Source organism: Malus domestica, chromosome 16 (genome assembly GCF_042453785.1).
Source record: "Malus domestica chromosome 16, GDT2T_hap1".
Lineage (NCBI taxonomy): Eukaryota > Viridiplantae > Streptophyta > Magnoliopsida > Rosales > Rosaceae > Malus > Malus domestica.
The window spans coordinates 19,950,900-19,966,665 of NC_091676.1; the positions used below are offsets into that span (position 1 = coordinate 19,950,900).

The 15,766-nt window shown below is 36.9% G+C and overlaps 1 long non-coding RNA gene across 1 annotated transcript; it reads left to right on the forward strand.

The window, feature by feature from the left end:
- The first annotated feature begins 2,683 nt into the window (after positions 1-2,683).
- Positions 2,684-3,880, forward strand: LOC103426408 (uncharacterized). The gene is made up of 3 exons (XR_011577217.1): positions 2,684-2,838; positions 3,049-3,175; positions 3,413-3,880. It is a non-coding gene; the product is annotated as an uncharacterized lncRNA (long non-coding RNA).
- Positions 3,881-15,766: the final 11,886 nt, after the last annotated feature.

The window sequence follows — 15,766 nt, forward strand, 5'->3', positions numbered from 1 at the left end:
GCTGGAAACTGGGTAAGATTCAAATGAGTATAACTTTTTCAATACGCAACGAAATTGAGTGAAACAAAAAGGAAAGTTGTAGCCCTCGAAGAGACAGAGAATGGTACCTCACACGACGTCTGACTCGTTGTGGTTTGGCCGGAAATTGCCTCGAAAGCCACTAAGGTCGCCGGAAATTGGGTAAGATTCAAATGAGTATAACTTTTTCAATACTCAACGAAATTGAGTGAAACAAAAAGGAAAGTTGTACTACTCGACGAGACGAAGAGATTGATACCTTGCACGCCGGCCAACTCGCCGTGGTTTGGCCGGAAAACCAAAACGTATTGCCTCAAGGGCTGGTACATGTGAACTTGTGACTCCAACTAGGTAAGAGCCAGATCTAATTTGGGGCCTTCTATCCTATATTTGTGGACAACCATCAAATGCTAAAGATTAAACAAACATAATATGTTCTACTGCTTAGCAAAAAAAGCTACAAACCCTTTGCTTATCAGCAAAAAAAGACAAGTCCTTGCACTAGATATACTTTCAAATTACGTTGAGTAGCAACCTGATATATGTATTCGGACGAATTATAAAACAATTGACACACTCCTGACTTCCAAAATTCAATTCTTTTACTTTATATAAACTTGAAAAAACATAATCGGCATCCAAATTAAAGTTTAGTCTTATTCAATGTATTGATTTTCAATCGTTAATTGATATACTATAATTTGGAACATCAACGCCTAGACGCATGCTTATGTGTAAGAAATTTAAAGTGTCAAATTCGGCACATTATTCTTCATCATTTTATTCACTTCCCTTTTTTTTTTTTTAATATCCTAAATAAAACCTCCAAATATTGTACTAATTCATTATATATAAATGATTATGGTGTGTTTAGACTTCTTTCATTAATTACTACATATTTTCTACACTCACAATGTTTGTCAGCTCGCTATATAATCAACTTGATAATGTTAAATCCATCATGCAATGCATTTCTTTCCAATTTTTTGTGATAAACTAATAGATTATTGACTAAATAAACATCCTACAAAGTTTCAATAAAAATTTCCAAGTTTTTCTTACAATTTCCGTGGTTTCCATGTAATTTTTATCGATATCGATATTTTACCGATATTTCCATCGATATTTCCGTGTTTTCGGACTACCGATATTTCCGATATTACCGATATTTTCTTCCTTGGCAATAACACAAAAGTGTTAAAATAAATTGAATTTTTTTTTTGACGAAAAATAATAAAAAAAAAAATCAGAAAAAGTTTAAACAAAAAATTATCTAAAACAGTCCCCGGCAGCGACGCCAATTTCTTGATAGGATTTTTAACGTCTATGCAAATAGGGTCAAAATCACATGAAATACTTGCAAGAATACAAGGATATTGTAGTATAGATGTTCATGCAAGGTCGTTTTCCTCAAGGACTATTTGGATAATATATGTAGAAACAATTCCTAATCAAAATACTTAGTATTAAAACTTGAGAAAATAGAGTTTGAGATTGGGTAAATTAAAAACGAATTTTAATTAAAAACTAATATAATCGAAGAAAAGATTTTTAAATACCAATTTATAAAGGCACTAGGGTTCCACCATCACCTAACAGAATCTGCACAATACAGAAACAGTCCCAAAATAGATTTCTCAGCGTGTTTATTGGATGCAATTAAATAAAAATTACATATTCATGCTAAGGCTCAAGGCTTCGCCCTAGCAAAAGGAATTAGTTATGCATATTCATAACTGAAATCATAGAAAATATTATTAAGAAGAAAATGAATGAAAACACCTTAAAGTATAAAATCTCCAATAACCCTAGCCAAATTCTTTGTCTCTGAAGTTGAATAATAATCAGTGTAGTGAAAAATTGTAGACGGCCAAAGCCATATATTTGCTCAGCCCCCACAAACCCTAAGACATAGGTTTTTTTATTTCAACTAGGAGACTAAGAAAAATAATAAAATATCTTAGAAAATAAAACCCTAATTAAATTAGGAGAATCTGCCAAGTACTTGTCCAGCCACGTTTTAGCCTCAGATCTCCTCCAAATCCGGCTCAAGATAGCTTCTTTTAAAGATAAGGACCTTCCGAACATATCTCCAGAAGGCCATGAAACCATCCGAGGTCATCTTGGGCTCCAAAAACGCAATTTAAGCCCATAAACGTCATTCACCGCGCATCGCTCCTTTATTTTATCGCCAGAAAATAACCGCTTGATGGAAAAATCCCAAATTTTGATACGACCAAGCTCAGTGACTCACGAACGTCTTCTAATTGGAATTGCTCCAAAATTCGTCCATTTGACCACGTTTTGCTCCAGAGGAAGTCGAAAGTCCTATATTGAAAATACAATTCAAAGTATCAAAATTCTTCCAAAATATTAACCAAAATATACTAAGAATAGGGTTAAATATATAATATAAAATTCACTTATCATGTAGTTATTCGAAGAATATGTGGCCGAGCGCACATATTGATCACAATCTCAACCCTCTCAACCACCTGAATACAACATTCACCCGTTAACTGCAATTTGTTTATTTGTCGTTAACCCACATTACAGAATCCCTGCATATAAGTGAGACTATATATAGAATTTCTGATAATTTATATTGGTGATGTTGGCATGTGATGTATGCAAATAATTTTCTGAAAAGTTAAACTTATTGTAGGCAATCACATTGAAAAGATATCCTGCACAACTATCATTGACTACATGGATGAGCTTTATAGTGGCAGAACGGCTGTCTTCACCGTGTGTATAGAACATAGACGAGCTGCTTGGACAATCGGATTCAACATTCACCTCTGGTCGATATTATATGTTGTAAGTATCGGGATTTTCTGAAAACGACCGTGAAATTAAGACCCATTTTGTACCATTTTGGTTTTTAGTTTTCATTGTTTTGGATGGAGATAGAAGATGGGAGGGAGGTGGAAGAAATGTACGTGAAATGCTATACATAAAATGTTTACTAAAAACTTAAAACTAAATAGTTATTGGTAGGACTAATCTAATGTGGTGTGCATGGCCCAGTGGTGATTCAACTATGGTGAACAGAAGAGAAAAGACCAGTTTTTGTGACCATGTTTAATCCTGTTTCAACAATTTTGGTGGCTGTTTTAGCTTACTTTGTCCTGGGTGAAAGACTTTATACTGGCAGGTAATTTCTTTTTTGTTTTACTTATGCAATCTAATATGATTTTGCTGATAATCTCATGTAATCTAGAGTTTAACTAAGTGGTACCCAATTAAGAGAATAGACTATGCCAATTTTCCTCCGTATCCAAAACAAAACCTTTGTATGATGAACATCAGTGAACCACCTTATGTGACCGTACACCACCACGTTGTGTTACAATCCTGGATTTGTCTAAAATTTCATGTGTGGTTTGTTCAGCATAGTAGGGGTCTTCATTGTCATCCTTGGGCTGTACTTGCTGCTGTGGAGAAAAGATAGTGATGAAGTTTACGTCAAGGCGGAAGAGTCATCTTATCAGACAACACATGAAGAGCATAAGGATAATGGCATACAGAAAATCACTTCAGCTAACAAGAATGTGCAGCATGGTGAACCATAAAGATCAGATTGGATCCTTCCCTGGAATCCATCAAGACGGAAATCACGAATCAAAATTGAACACTTCAAAACTAAAAGCAGATGATGAAGGTGATAAAGAAAAGCTAGTTGAATGACAAACATGGGAGCAAGAAAATGAAGTCTGCTTTAACCTTTGTTATAGCAAGAGAAAAATTCGTGATCGTTTCCGCGGGAAGAGGCTGCACATATTTCAGCCCTTCATGCTCAAAATCTAAATTGTTTTTGATGATTTAATTTGGACTGAAGAAGAACTCTTTAATTTGATCATGTTACAAGTTCTCACTAGTACAAAAAACACACTTGCGCGACAGAAAATTGCGCGACGAAGTATATTACGTCGCGCAAAAACGTTTCGCGCAACGTTGACAAAGAAGCATCACACAATGAAATTTTTGTGCGACGGGCCATTAGGAGATGAAGTGTTCCATCGTGCAAAATGTTTTAGCGCGACAAAGGTACACATTTGTCGCGCAATGTTTGGAAAAAAGGCAGTAAACTCCTAGTTTGGCGCCGGAAAATTGCCCGACGGACCAAATGTGTCGACCAAAGGGTTTTTGCGTGACAAACCAACCAATGCATCGTGCAAAGGGATTTTGCGCGATGGACCAACCAATGCATCGCACAAATGGTTTTTGGTCACGAAAATGGTTTCTGCACAATGTTATAGTTCTCCGTTGAGCAAAGACCCTATGCAAGACGCGGTTGGTCTTTCGTGTAATTTTCTGGAAAGAAACGCAGTAATGTTACACGCCAAACAGTATGCGCACTCATGCACTCGTGAAATTGAATGAAAACCTTAAAAAGAAAACCACTAGTGTAAACATTTTAAATTGAATAGATGGGTCTCTAATGTTATATTTTTATGGTTCAAAAATTGTATGGATGTTGCAGTTTGGGACGTTACTATACTTGAGGATGCCGGTCTTCAGATCCTGACTGAGACCCTAGATTAGATGCTCGGTCGTCGTCATGGCATCGTTGTTCGGGGGATAGGGAAGGCGTGGGTTCGCGAGATGGGTGCCTCCTCTTCCAGACCGACCACAAGACAAGTCGTAACCCTGACAAAGGAAGTGGCAACCTTGAAAGATAAGATTGTGGGCCAAGAAGCCCAGAATGCAGCCCAAAAAGCCTAGACTGAAGACCAAAATGCAGCCCAAGACAAGAAAATGAGCATGATCTTACGGGCCTTCGAGCTGTCCAGCTTCCAAATCCTGATGGCAGCACCTAATCTTGCTCCACCTTCGACCTCCCAGGGGCTTCGCCTAGTCGATACCCAGTAGCCTAATGCATCAAACTCGGACAACTATTTGTTGTAGTTTTTTTTTTTTCTAATCGAACAACTTATACGTACATTTTCATATATTTTATAATTAAATACTTTTTCTTGGTTTATTAATTATTGTTTATAATTTAATTAAAATATTTATAAAAATTAAATTAAAAATATATTGTCAAAAAATAAAATAAAAATAACAATAAATTTGTGTGACAATGGCGTAATATACGTCATGCAAAAGGGCTTTGCGCAACGACAATAACCTACGTCGCACACCTATCTTTGCGCAACAATGAAAGTAAGCTAAGTCACGCAAAACCTAAGCAACAGGGGACCTAAGTTCATGATCACGAGATGTATCATGAGTCAATGGAGGCAAATAGTGATAAGACTCTGCTCAACCTAGATAGTACAACAATGGAGAATTGGAAGAAATAGAAGAGGGAGACGACGAGTGAGGAACTCGTGCCTATTTTTTATTTAATAAAACTGATATATCCATTAGAGAAGCTACACAACCATTGCTCCCTTTAAATAGTCTCTCCACTCAGAAATACTAGCTCAGCATTTCTTTACATAACTAACACACTAAAGGATAAACCCTTTTAACAACTGGAATTACAAATCGAAATAAGAAAATGCATTTCCTAACATCACTCCCTCTTTAAAATCAACCTTATCCACAAGGTTCAAAGTTGAAATTCTGGGAACTTAGCATGAAAGTCATCATAATCCTCCCAAGTAGATGTGCTCTCTTCTTGCCAGACCCACTGTACTAGTAACTGAACACCTACCTTGTCTCTTTTCTTGTAAATTCTTCTGGCGAGTATTGCCAAAGGTGCATATGTGGGGTGAGAATCTTGCATTTAAACTGCATCTGTCAAGGGTGGCAATGTTGCTACTAGTAGATCCACATTTCCCATATGCCTCTTGAGGCAGCTGACATGAAAAAACGAATGAATTTTTGTTCCTTCAGGCAGTTTAAGCTTGTAAGCAACAGGTCCCACTCTCTTTAACACTTCATAAGAGCCATAGTATTAAGGGTGCAGTTTGTGATGAACATGTGAAGCCAATGTTTGTAACTGATATGGCAACAACTTGAGATAGACTTAAGTTACCAACAGAAAACTCTCTCTCAGTTCTCTTCTTGTTTGCTTGAATTGCCATTCTATTCTGAGCCATTGCTAAGTTAAACTTGAGTATAGTAAGAACCTTATATTTCTCAATCAATTCTTGTTCCACAGAGTCCAGTTTTGCAGTGCCTTACTCATAGGGAATAACATGAGGAAGAGGATATCCGTATACCAATTCAAATAGAGTGAATTTTGAAAATGTATGATAGAAAGTGTTATAATTCCATTCGGCCCATTGTAACCATTTAACGTAATCTTTAGGCTTATTTCCCACAAAGCACCTCAGGTAAGTCTCAACACCTCTATTGACCACCTCAGTTTGTCCATCACTCTGAGGATGGTACCCAAAGCTCATGCAAAGTTAGGATCCTTGCAACTTAAAGAACTTCTTCCAAAAAGAGCTCAAAAACAATGGATCTCTGTCACTCACAATTGTGGATGGCATTCCATGTAGCTTAAATATGTTGTCAACAAACAACTGAGCAATAGTTAAGGTAGTGTAGGGATGAACTAAAGCTAAGAAATGAGCATACTTAGTCAACCTATCCGCTACCACTAGAATGATAGTTTTCCCTTTCCAAGGGTGTAACCCTACAATGAAGTTCATACTTACATCAGTCCAAATTTTTTGAGGGATTGGCAAAGGTTGAAGTAGACCCGGAGGAGATAGAGTTTCATACTTGTTTTGTTGGCAAGTTTTACACTCTGAGCTGTAGGTTTTAATGTCACTCTTCATACCTGGCCAATAAAAACCCTTTTTTAGCCTTTAGTAGGTCTTCAAAACCCCTTAGTGACCTGCTGTAGGTGTTGAATGGTATTCATCTAAAAGCCTAGCCTTCCAAGTGCAATCAGACCTGAGAACTATTCTAGACTTGTACTTTAGTAAGCCATTGTCAACATGATAATGGGCTAACTTAGAACCACTAGCTGCTCATTTCCCATGATCTGTAATCTCTGCCAATCTTTCCTTGATGCAAGCATCTTCTTCATTATACCATCTTAACTCGTCTAACCACCCAAAATAGGGGTAAAAGATAGCCTGACAACTCATAGATGGTTCATTGATTCTCTTAGAGAATTGAGTATTAAGATATGTGTCCTGTCTTCTAGAAAGAGCATCAGCAACTATGTTATTAGCATCCTTCTCAAAGTGGATTTCATAATCAAACCCCATCAATTTAGACACCCACTTTTGTTAGAATGATGTGTTAGCCCTTTGGTCAATGAAGTATTTTAAACTACAGTGATGAGTCTTGATTATGAAGTGAATGGATTTCATAATCAAACCCCATCAATTTAGATACCCACTTCTGTTGGAATGATGTGTGAGCCCTTTGGTCAAGGAAGTATTTTAAACTACAGTGATTAGTCTTGATTATGAAGTGCCTACCTTGTAGATAGGACTACCATTCTTGATAGCATGGACAATTGCAATGAGTTCTCTCTTATAGGTGGAGAGAGATTGATTCTTAGGTCCCAAGGCTCGACTAGTAAATGCAATTGGTCTCCCTTGTTGCTGCAAAACTGCACCAATCCCAGTATCAGAGGCATCACATTCCAACTCAAATGGCAATGTAAAACTTGGTAAAGCTATGACCTGTGGGGAGGTCATAGTATCCTTGAGCTTCTGGAAAGCTTCTTCAACTTCTGCAGTCCACACAAATCCCTCATTCTTAGTCATGTGATAGAGTGGTTGGCAAATTTTGCCAAAACTCGGCACAAATTTTCTATAATAACCTGTGAAACCAAGGAAACCTCTCAACTCTTTCACTGTATTAGGCTTAGGCCATTCCAGTATAGCCTGAATTTTGGAGGGATCAACCTCCACACCTTTGCTTGATATGACATGGCCCAAATACTCCACTCCACTCTATCCAAAAGCACATTTCTGCTTTTTAACATAAAGTTGGTGCTGCTGCAAAGCTGCAAATGCCATTTTAAGATGCAATAGATGATTTTCCCAAGTCTTACTATAAACTAGTATGTCATCGAAAAACACAAGAATGAATTTCCTCAAATAAGGTCTCAATATATCATTCATGAGACTTTGAAAGGTTGCTAGGGCATTAGTGAGCCCAAAAGACATCACTAGAAACTAATAGTGACCTTCATGGGTTTTGAATGTAGTCTTATCAATATCTTGAGGATGCATCAAATTTTGATGATAACCTGACCTTAAATTAAGCTTAAAGAAAAACCTAGCACTACGTAATTCATCTAAGAGGTCATCAATCAAAGGAATAGGGTACTTGTCCTTGATTGTTATGGCATTAAGTTCTGTTTAATACATACACATTCTGAAGTTTCCTTCTTTTTTCTTCACAAGGAGAACTGGACAAGAGAAAAGACTATGACTTGGCCTAATAAAACCTGCCTTAAGTAGTTCTTGGACTGCCTTCTCAATTTCAGTCTTTTATAAAGGGCCATAGTGGTAGGGTCTTATGTTAAGGGGTTTAGATCCAAGAATTAGTGGAATCTAATGATTGTGAACCCTACTAGGTGGTAGTGCAATAGGTAAGGCAAAGATAGTCCCAAACTGCCCTAAGACTTCTTGTAGTTGTTTGAGTTGCAAGGAATTCATATCATATGCTTCAACCGACCTTCATTCCATGGAGTAAAGGAATAGTCTTAGATTTAAGTTGGAAATGTCCTTGTCAAGATGTTGGAGAGTCACTTCCTGAATCAATGGAACAGTTGAGTCATTGTAACTAAGTTTGTACTGAGAACCATTCTTGGCAAATTCCATAGTTAGTAACTAGAAATCCTAGAGAACCGAACTAACTGAGGAAAGCCATTGAACCCTCAATACTATGTCACACCCTCCTGGTGGCAAGGAATACAGATCCACAACACAGTCATAACCCCAAATAAACAAAGCAACATTGGTGTAGCAACCTGAACTACTAACCTTACCCCAATCTGTAATCATTACTTCAAATGGTCTAATGGGTTGAGTGTGCCAAGCAAATTTCTTAAGGAGTCTAGAGTCCACGAAATTATGTGTACTACCAGAATCCAAAAGTACTGTAACCTGTTGACCATTCACCGAGCCTATGACCTTCATTGTTTTCACAGTGGTCTTAGCTAGTGTGCCATAAAATGCACATTCACTAAGTTCCATCTTTAATAACTCAGGATGTGGTTCCTCTACTATAGCAGTGGCAATCTCATCTTCAGGGTACACTAAATCAAGCATGAGAAGTTGCTTGTTATCACATTTATGTCCCATGCTCCATTCTTTATCACAAAACCAACAACCACCCTTTTTTTTTTTTTTGTGAATCTCCTCCAGGGACAACTTCTTCACAAGAAAATTAAAGGGTTTAGCATTAGGAGTGGTGAGTGGTGCAAGAGATGGGTGCAAAGAGCGAGTCTAGGGCGAAGGCCTAACAAAGCTACTCTTCAGATCACATAATTTAGCATCAATTTGTAAGGCAATTGAAATAGCATCATGCACATCAGAGGGTCTCAACAATTTAACATCATATCTCAGTTCATGTTTCAAGCCTCCCAAGAAGCAACTCTTTAACAAAATAGGCCCTAAATCATGAGTTTGATTTGCCAAACGCCTAAACTCAGTGATGTAATCTTTAAGAGTACCTGATTGTTTCAATTTGAAGAGTGCCTTAGCACAGTCTTCAAATTCTGAAGGCCCAAATTCTTTACAAAATGCGTGGGTGAAAGCATCCCAACAATGAGTGGTCTTCAAACAGTTGTGCCATCGAAACCACTGGAGTCACTCCCTTCCCAAGTGGAATGAAACTATCAAGACCTTCAGTAGCTCAAGAAAGGAATAGTAAGTGAAAAACTGCTCCACTTTGTAAATCCAAGCAAGTGGATCTTCACTGGGAATGAATCTGGGAAAATCGATACGAGGTTGCCAATTTTGGCGAGAGGAAAGATGAGGGTCGAGTTTACCGAAATCGGGAGAATCGGTGATGACAATTTGGGAAGAGGATCGGCATCGAAAACGAACCCCCACCCCCATGAGAACAAGCCATCTCACGACAAAAATTTTCCAAGAACATCGCCATTTTCAAATCAATGGATTCAGAAAGTGCAGAAAATAAGACTCCAAATCAGCAACTCAAGCGTCCATTTGAGATAATCGAGTGTTGGGATTGTAGTGGGGCATGCACAAAGGGACCAAGATCAAAGTTGGGAGATACCAATAATAAGAACCTGCTCAACCTAGATAGTACAGTAATGAAGAATTGGATGAAATAGAAAAGGGAGACGACGAGGGAGGAACTCGTGCCTATTTTTTTATTTAATAAAACTGATATATCCGTTAGAGAAGCAACACAGCCATTGCTCCCTTTAAGTAGTCTCTCCACTCAGAAATGCCAACTCAGCATTCCTTTACATAACTAAATCACTAAAGGACAAAACCTTTTAACGGCTGGAATTACAAATAGAAATAATAAAATGCATTTCCTAACAAATAATGCCACATCGGGACCAGACTATAGCTAGGATAAACTGCCATCTTGTTTGCCCCAGGATGATAACCGCTGGGTGGTTTGGAACAAACCCAGAAGGTGAAATTGCCATACCTTTCAACTGCTGCTCTAGCCGTTTTTTATCTGCTTTGTGTACAAGTTTCTCTTCACAAAATTCATTCTTCTACAGTCAACTACATGAGAACAGCCAACTAAGTGAGTACTCAAAAGTTCTATCGTACTGATTCTCAAATGCACCATTAAGTTAATACCTCTGATTAACTGCAACAGATTGAAAACCAGTCCATCGTGACAATATAATAGGTCAAAAGTTCCAACTCCAAGAAAGAACCTAACATAATGTTACAAAGGATGGACACAAGCTTACAAGCACTATTCTAAAAATCTCTACCTAAGCGCTAGATGGTTGGCTACCGTCCCGATTAATGCATGGGCATTTGAAAATTAAGAAATGGCACTTAAACCTGCTGAGGCGCCCGTCTAGACCACCTAGGCACTCGCCTAGCCCGCCCAGACCAGCCTAGACACCCGTCTAGGTTTCAACTCACGTAGACAAAAAATAGATAACCTTTATCTTGCATTTTATTTTTTTTCAATAAATTGTAAGAGACTTGTTGAATACTTAGATGAACAGACATTATATGCTTGTTCACCATGTTTTCATTATATTCCAATACTTCATAATATATAAGTCATTCTATTTTGTAGTTCATGATGTAATTATATATATTTTAAGTATAAAGATACACTTATTTTGCACGAAATATAATAGATTTACTTAAATCCGCCTAGTCCGCCTAGGTGCCAGCCCACCGCCTGACTAGCACCTAGCGTCTTTTAGAACCTTGCTTACAAGACACATAAATAAGATTTAACACACTGGGAATTTACATGTTTCAAAGTGGGAAGAAATTGATCTAAAAATCAGCAAGCAGTAACACAACAGATTATATCCGGTACCAACAAGGCAGATAAATTAATGATATAACATCTGAGCAAGGGATATTATGAAGGGAAGTGATTTTCGCACACCCTTTTTCTCCTCGTACACACCCATGTATAGTTCCAGCCCTTGGATTGGATGAATCAAAAGAGAATAAAAAACACATAAGATCAAGATAAAATTGATTAAGAACGCATTGAATTTCTGAAGGTTTCAAGGAAACCGGAAGAGGAAGAAATACCTCTTGCGGGCGCACAAGCTATGTCATGCAAAAAATTTCACAAGATGCAGGTTATTGTCGTTGCACAAAGACATTTTGCACGACGTATCTTACGTTGTCGTCACATAAACCCTTCTTTCACGACCTTTGCGCAAAGGGCTCCACGTGATGAAGGTTTCGTCGTGCTAATTCTCAAGCGACGTTTTTCGTCTTTGCATGACGAACTGTGCTTTATCACACAAACTGTTATTTGAAGTAGTGATCTAGTTCACAATGTTATTAGAACTTTTTTTTTCTATTAATAAAAAATAAATTAAAATAGTTCCTGAAAAATCTATGGTGCAAAGTTCATATTCCAAAAGAATGTAATGACATACATGATTCCTAACTAGGTAGCACTTTCGATATACAACAACAAAAAGTAGAGCTTTCGAATATGATTTTTGCATCATAGAATAAAAAGTGGTCAATTAGCAGACAAGTTTTGCTTCTTTTCACAGAAAAGAATACAAAAATAATGATAGTAGATCACATTAGTAGAACTTAATCAAGAACCTGATACTGTCAACACAAACAAGAATCAAGACTGAAATATATATATATATATATATATATATATATATATATATAACTAGGTTGAAAATAGGTGTAATATTCATGCTTAAGATAATGAATTAAAATTAATGATGTTGATATTCGATTGAAAATATATTTATTGAAAATTAAAAGACTTACAACAAGTTTCGTCTACTGACGATTTTTAAGAACAAAATCGGGAGCTCGCAGCCATCCTTGAAGATAAACTAAATTGTAGATGTTTCAAAATGAAATACAAGTGTTTGATTCAAGACTCTGTTCAGAATGAATACGCAGAGTTGGTTATACCATTAGTATCTGAATATTCTCATTTATATCTTTAAATTTCATTCAGTTACTTTCCAGTAAATCTTAATCTGATTAATCTTCTTAGTGTTATCTTTTTACCATAAGGTCTGAGCAGTAAGACGTCACCCAAACAGTAAGTCCCGGAGGATAGGGCCTGAGCGGCGCGCGTGACCCAGAAAGCTTGGTGATTAGAATCATTAGTAAGATTTTCTTGTTAAGATTTCTGTATTTTGATTGTCTGATATTTATTGGTATGAATAGATTGTTTAAATCTAATTCTATGGCCAGCACTAGCTCTAGATCAAATTTAGGAACAATACCTGACATTGTCAATGAAGAACAAAATTTTGAATTTCAAACAGACAATAGTCTCGATTTTTCTAAATGGAATATTCCAAAAATATCTTCAAAAAATATTTATAAAAAGAAATGGGCATTAGCCTCTTTTAAAACTGAACACCATGTCAAAACGGTTGAACAAGCTTATGCTCTTAGTAAAGATCATGAGACTTGTCAATTATTCACCCCTGTAAATTACCTCCCATAGGAAAGATGGTCATAATTATATCCATATAGGTTTAGTGCAAATTGCTGCTAAACCATTAACACGTAGAGGTCTTAATACCTCTATCCTTTTATGTCTCCGCGATGCTAGATTCACTGACTTCAGTGACAGCATACTCGGTATGGTTGAATCCAGTCTCTATAATGGACCTATCCATTTTGATTGCTTTCCAGATCTCACCATAAGTCTATCCGATCCACATATGCTAAAAGCACTTACACTAAATATCAAAACTTCAGGATATAAAGTCCTTGAAGGAACACAGCCTTTGGCATTAATTTATAGAATTTATTATAAAGTCACTGGCACAAATATGAACTTTCAGGCTTTAACCAAAAGTCTGAATGATCATACTCTCTTGATCCAAACCAATCAAGAGAATGCCAACATTAAAATACCTAGAACCATTAGGTGGTCAGAAATCAATCTTCCTTCAGATTGGTGTCTGATAAATGAAAGTCGGTCAGTAGCCATCCAAAACAGTCTCGTCAATTTAGACAACGTAGAACAATACTTTGACGGAACGGTTAAAATTAATTTTGATCGTCCTGCCAGAAAGTCTTGTGACTCTAATAGATCACTTAAATCTTTTGCTTCCAGTAAGAATTCTTTCTCTGGATCTATGCCAAACGATAGGCAAGGTCGTGACCAAGAATTAATCAATTCCTTAGCTAATAGGAAATTAAAATCAGTAGATACAGGCTCATCGGTCACCCAGCAAGAATTAATAAATGACCTTTTAAATTTTAAACTTCAATCACTTGAGACAAACGCTCAAGTAGTCCAGCCTACTTACCATTCCCCATCCATTCCTACTAGGGAAGAACAAACATCCCCAACTGCTTCTGACTTTGAGGCAGAACCAGTACATCACCAACTATTGGTCTTAACCAGACAAGAACCTTTTAAATATGATCGTAAAAAACTCTGTAGAGACATAGAAGCCTTAGAAAATGTCTCTAGGCGAAACTTCTTCAGAAGTAAGTACACTACTGAAGAAAAACTAAAAATCCATAAGGCATGGAAAGATTTCATGCAAACTAACAGACTTGAAATATTTTTCTTCGACTTCGTTGAGAACCATTACGAGTCTGAAAAACAAGTACAGGTAATAACCAAAGAAAATTGGCTTAAAGAAGACAAGACAATTGTCTCCTCCAGTCACCCACCAAAAGAAACTATTCTTATTAGTACTGCGAATACACAAATCCTAGCCTCACCGTTCAAACTTCCAAAGGAAGATGCAGGTGTCAAACCTGTCATTGAACAAAACAATTTTACCAACCAAAGCCTACATACCATAGGAAAACAGTTGGATAAAATTGAAACAAAAATTGACAATTTGTCGATCAAACCTCTTAGTAAAGAAATACCCTTAACCAGTTTTAGGGAGTCACCCTCTTTAAAAACCTCAACATCTATTAAGATAGAACAAATGCTCAATAAGCTGGAAAAAGAGAAATCAGTTCGTGTGATTAATAACCCACATGATTCTGAAACACCTTCCTCCACTCAGAGTTCAGTAGATGAAAGTGTTATTTCCATCCATCAAATGGAAAAAGCCTTTCAGAATCCTGAAGTAAAACGTCTTAACGTCAAAAGAACTAATCCTACATCCTTAACCAAAAACTGGTATCCCAGACCAACACCTCCCGATCTTCAGTTTGAAGAAAGGAATTTCCACTCCCAATTTACTGTCTCTTCTGATAAACTCTATGAATGGAATATAGATGGTTTATCAGAACAAGAGTTATTAAACAAACTCCAACATATCTCCATGGTAGCAAATAGCTATATCACTAATCATGACCTTAGTCAGACTCAAATTGTAGACATCCTTGTCTCTGGATTCACCGGAATGCTTCATTCCTGGTGGGAGAAACACCTTACAGAAGAATCCCGAAATCTAATAAGAAATGCAGTAAAACAAGATGAAGAAGGAATACCTATCTTCGATGAACATCTCGGACGTGGTGTCCCGGATGCAGTCAATACCTTACTATATACAATTATACAACATTTCATAGGAATCCCTTCCAACATCACATCTAGAATTCATGACCAACTAAGCAACTTAAGGTGTCCAACCCTAAGTGATTTTAGATGGTATAAAGATGTATTCATGTCAAGAGTTATGCTTAGAGATGATAGTAATCAACCATTCTGGAAAGAAAAGTTCATAAATGGATTACCAAACCTTTTCGCACATAAAATTAGGAATACCTTAGTAAACGAAGAAGGTATTATACCATATGATAACCTAACCTATGGACATATCATAAGTACTATCCAGAAAGAAGGATTAAAAATGTGCATAGATATGAAAATATCTAGACATGCACAATCTGAAAAGGCTATCGCCAAATACGAATTAGGAACCTTCTGTGAGCAATATGGTTTACCACCTGCAGCTCCTTCCAACCTCAAGAAAAAATCAACAACCTTCAATAGATCTAAGAATTTTAAACCTCGTCCTAACTACTCCAAATATCGTAAGGGCAAGTATGCCAAACCAAACCCGTTCTATGAAAAACCCAAATCCAAGAGATGGAAAGGAAAGAGAAAATCCTCTGGAAAACTCCATTCTAAAGACAATAATCATAAGGGAAAATGTTACAAATGTGGCAAAGAAGGTCATTACGCTAATAAGTGTAAAGTAAAACAAATC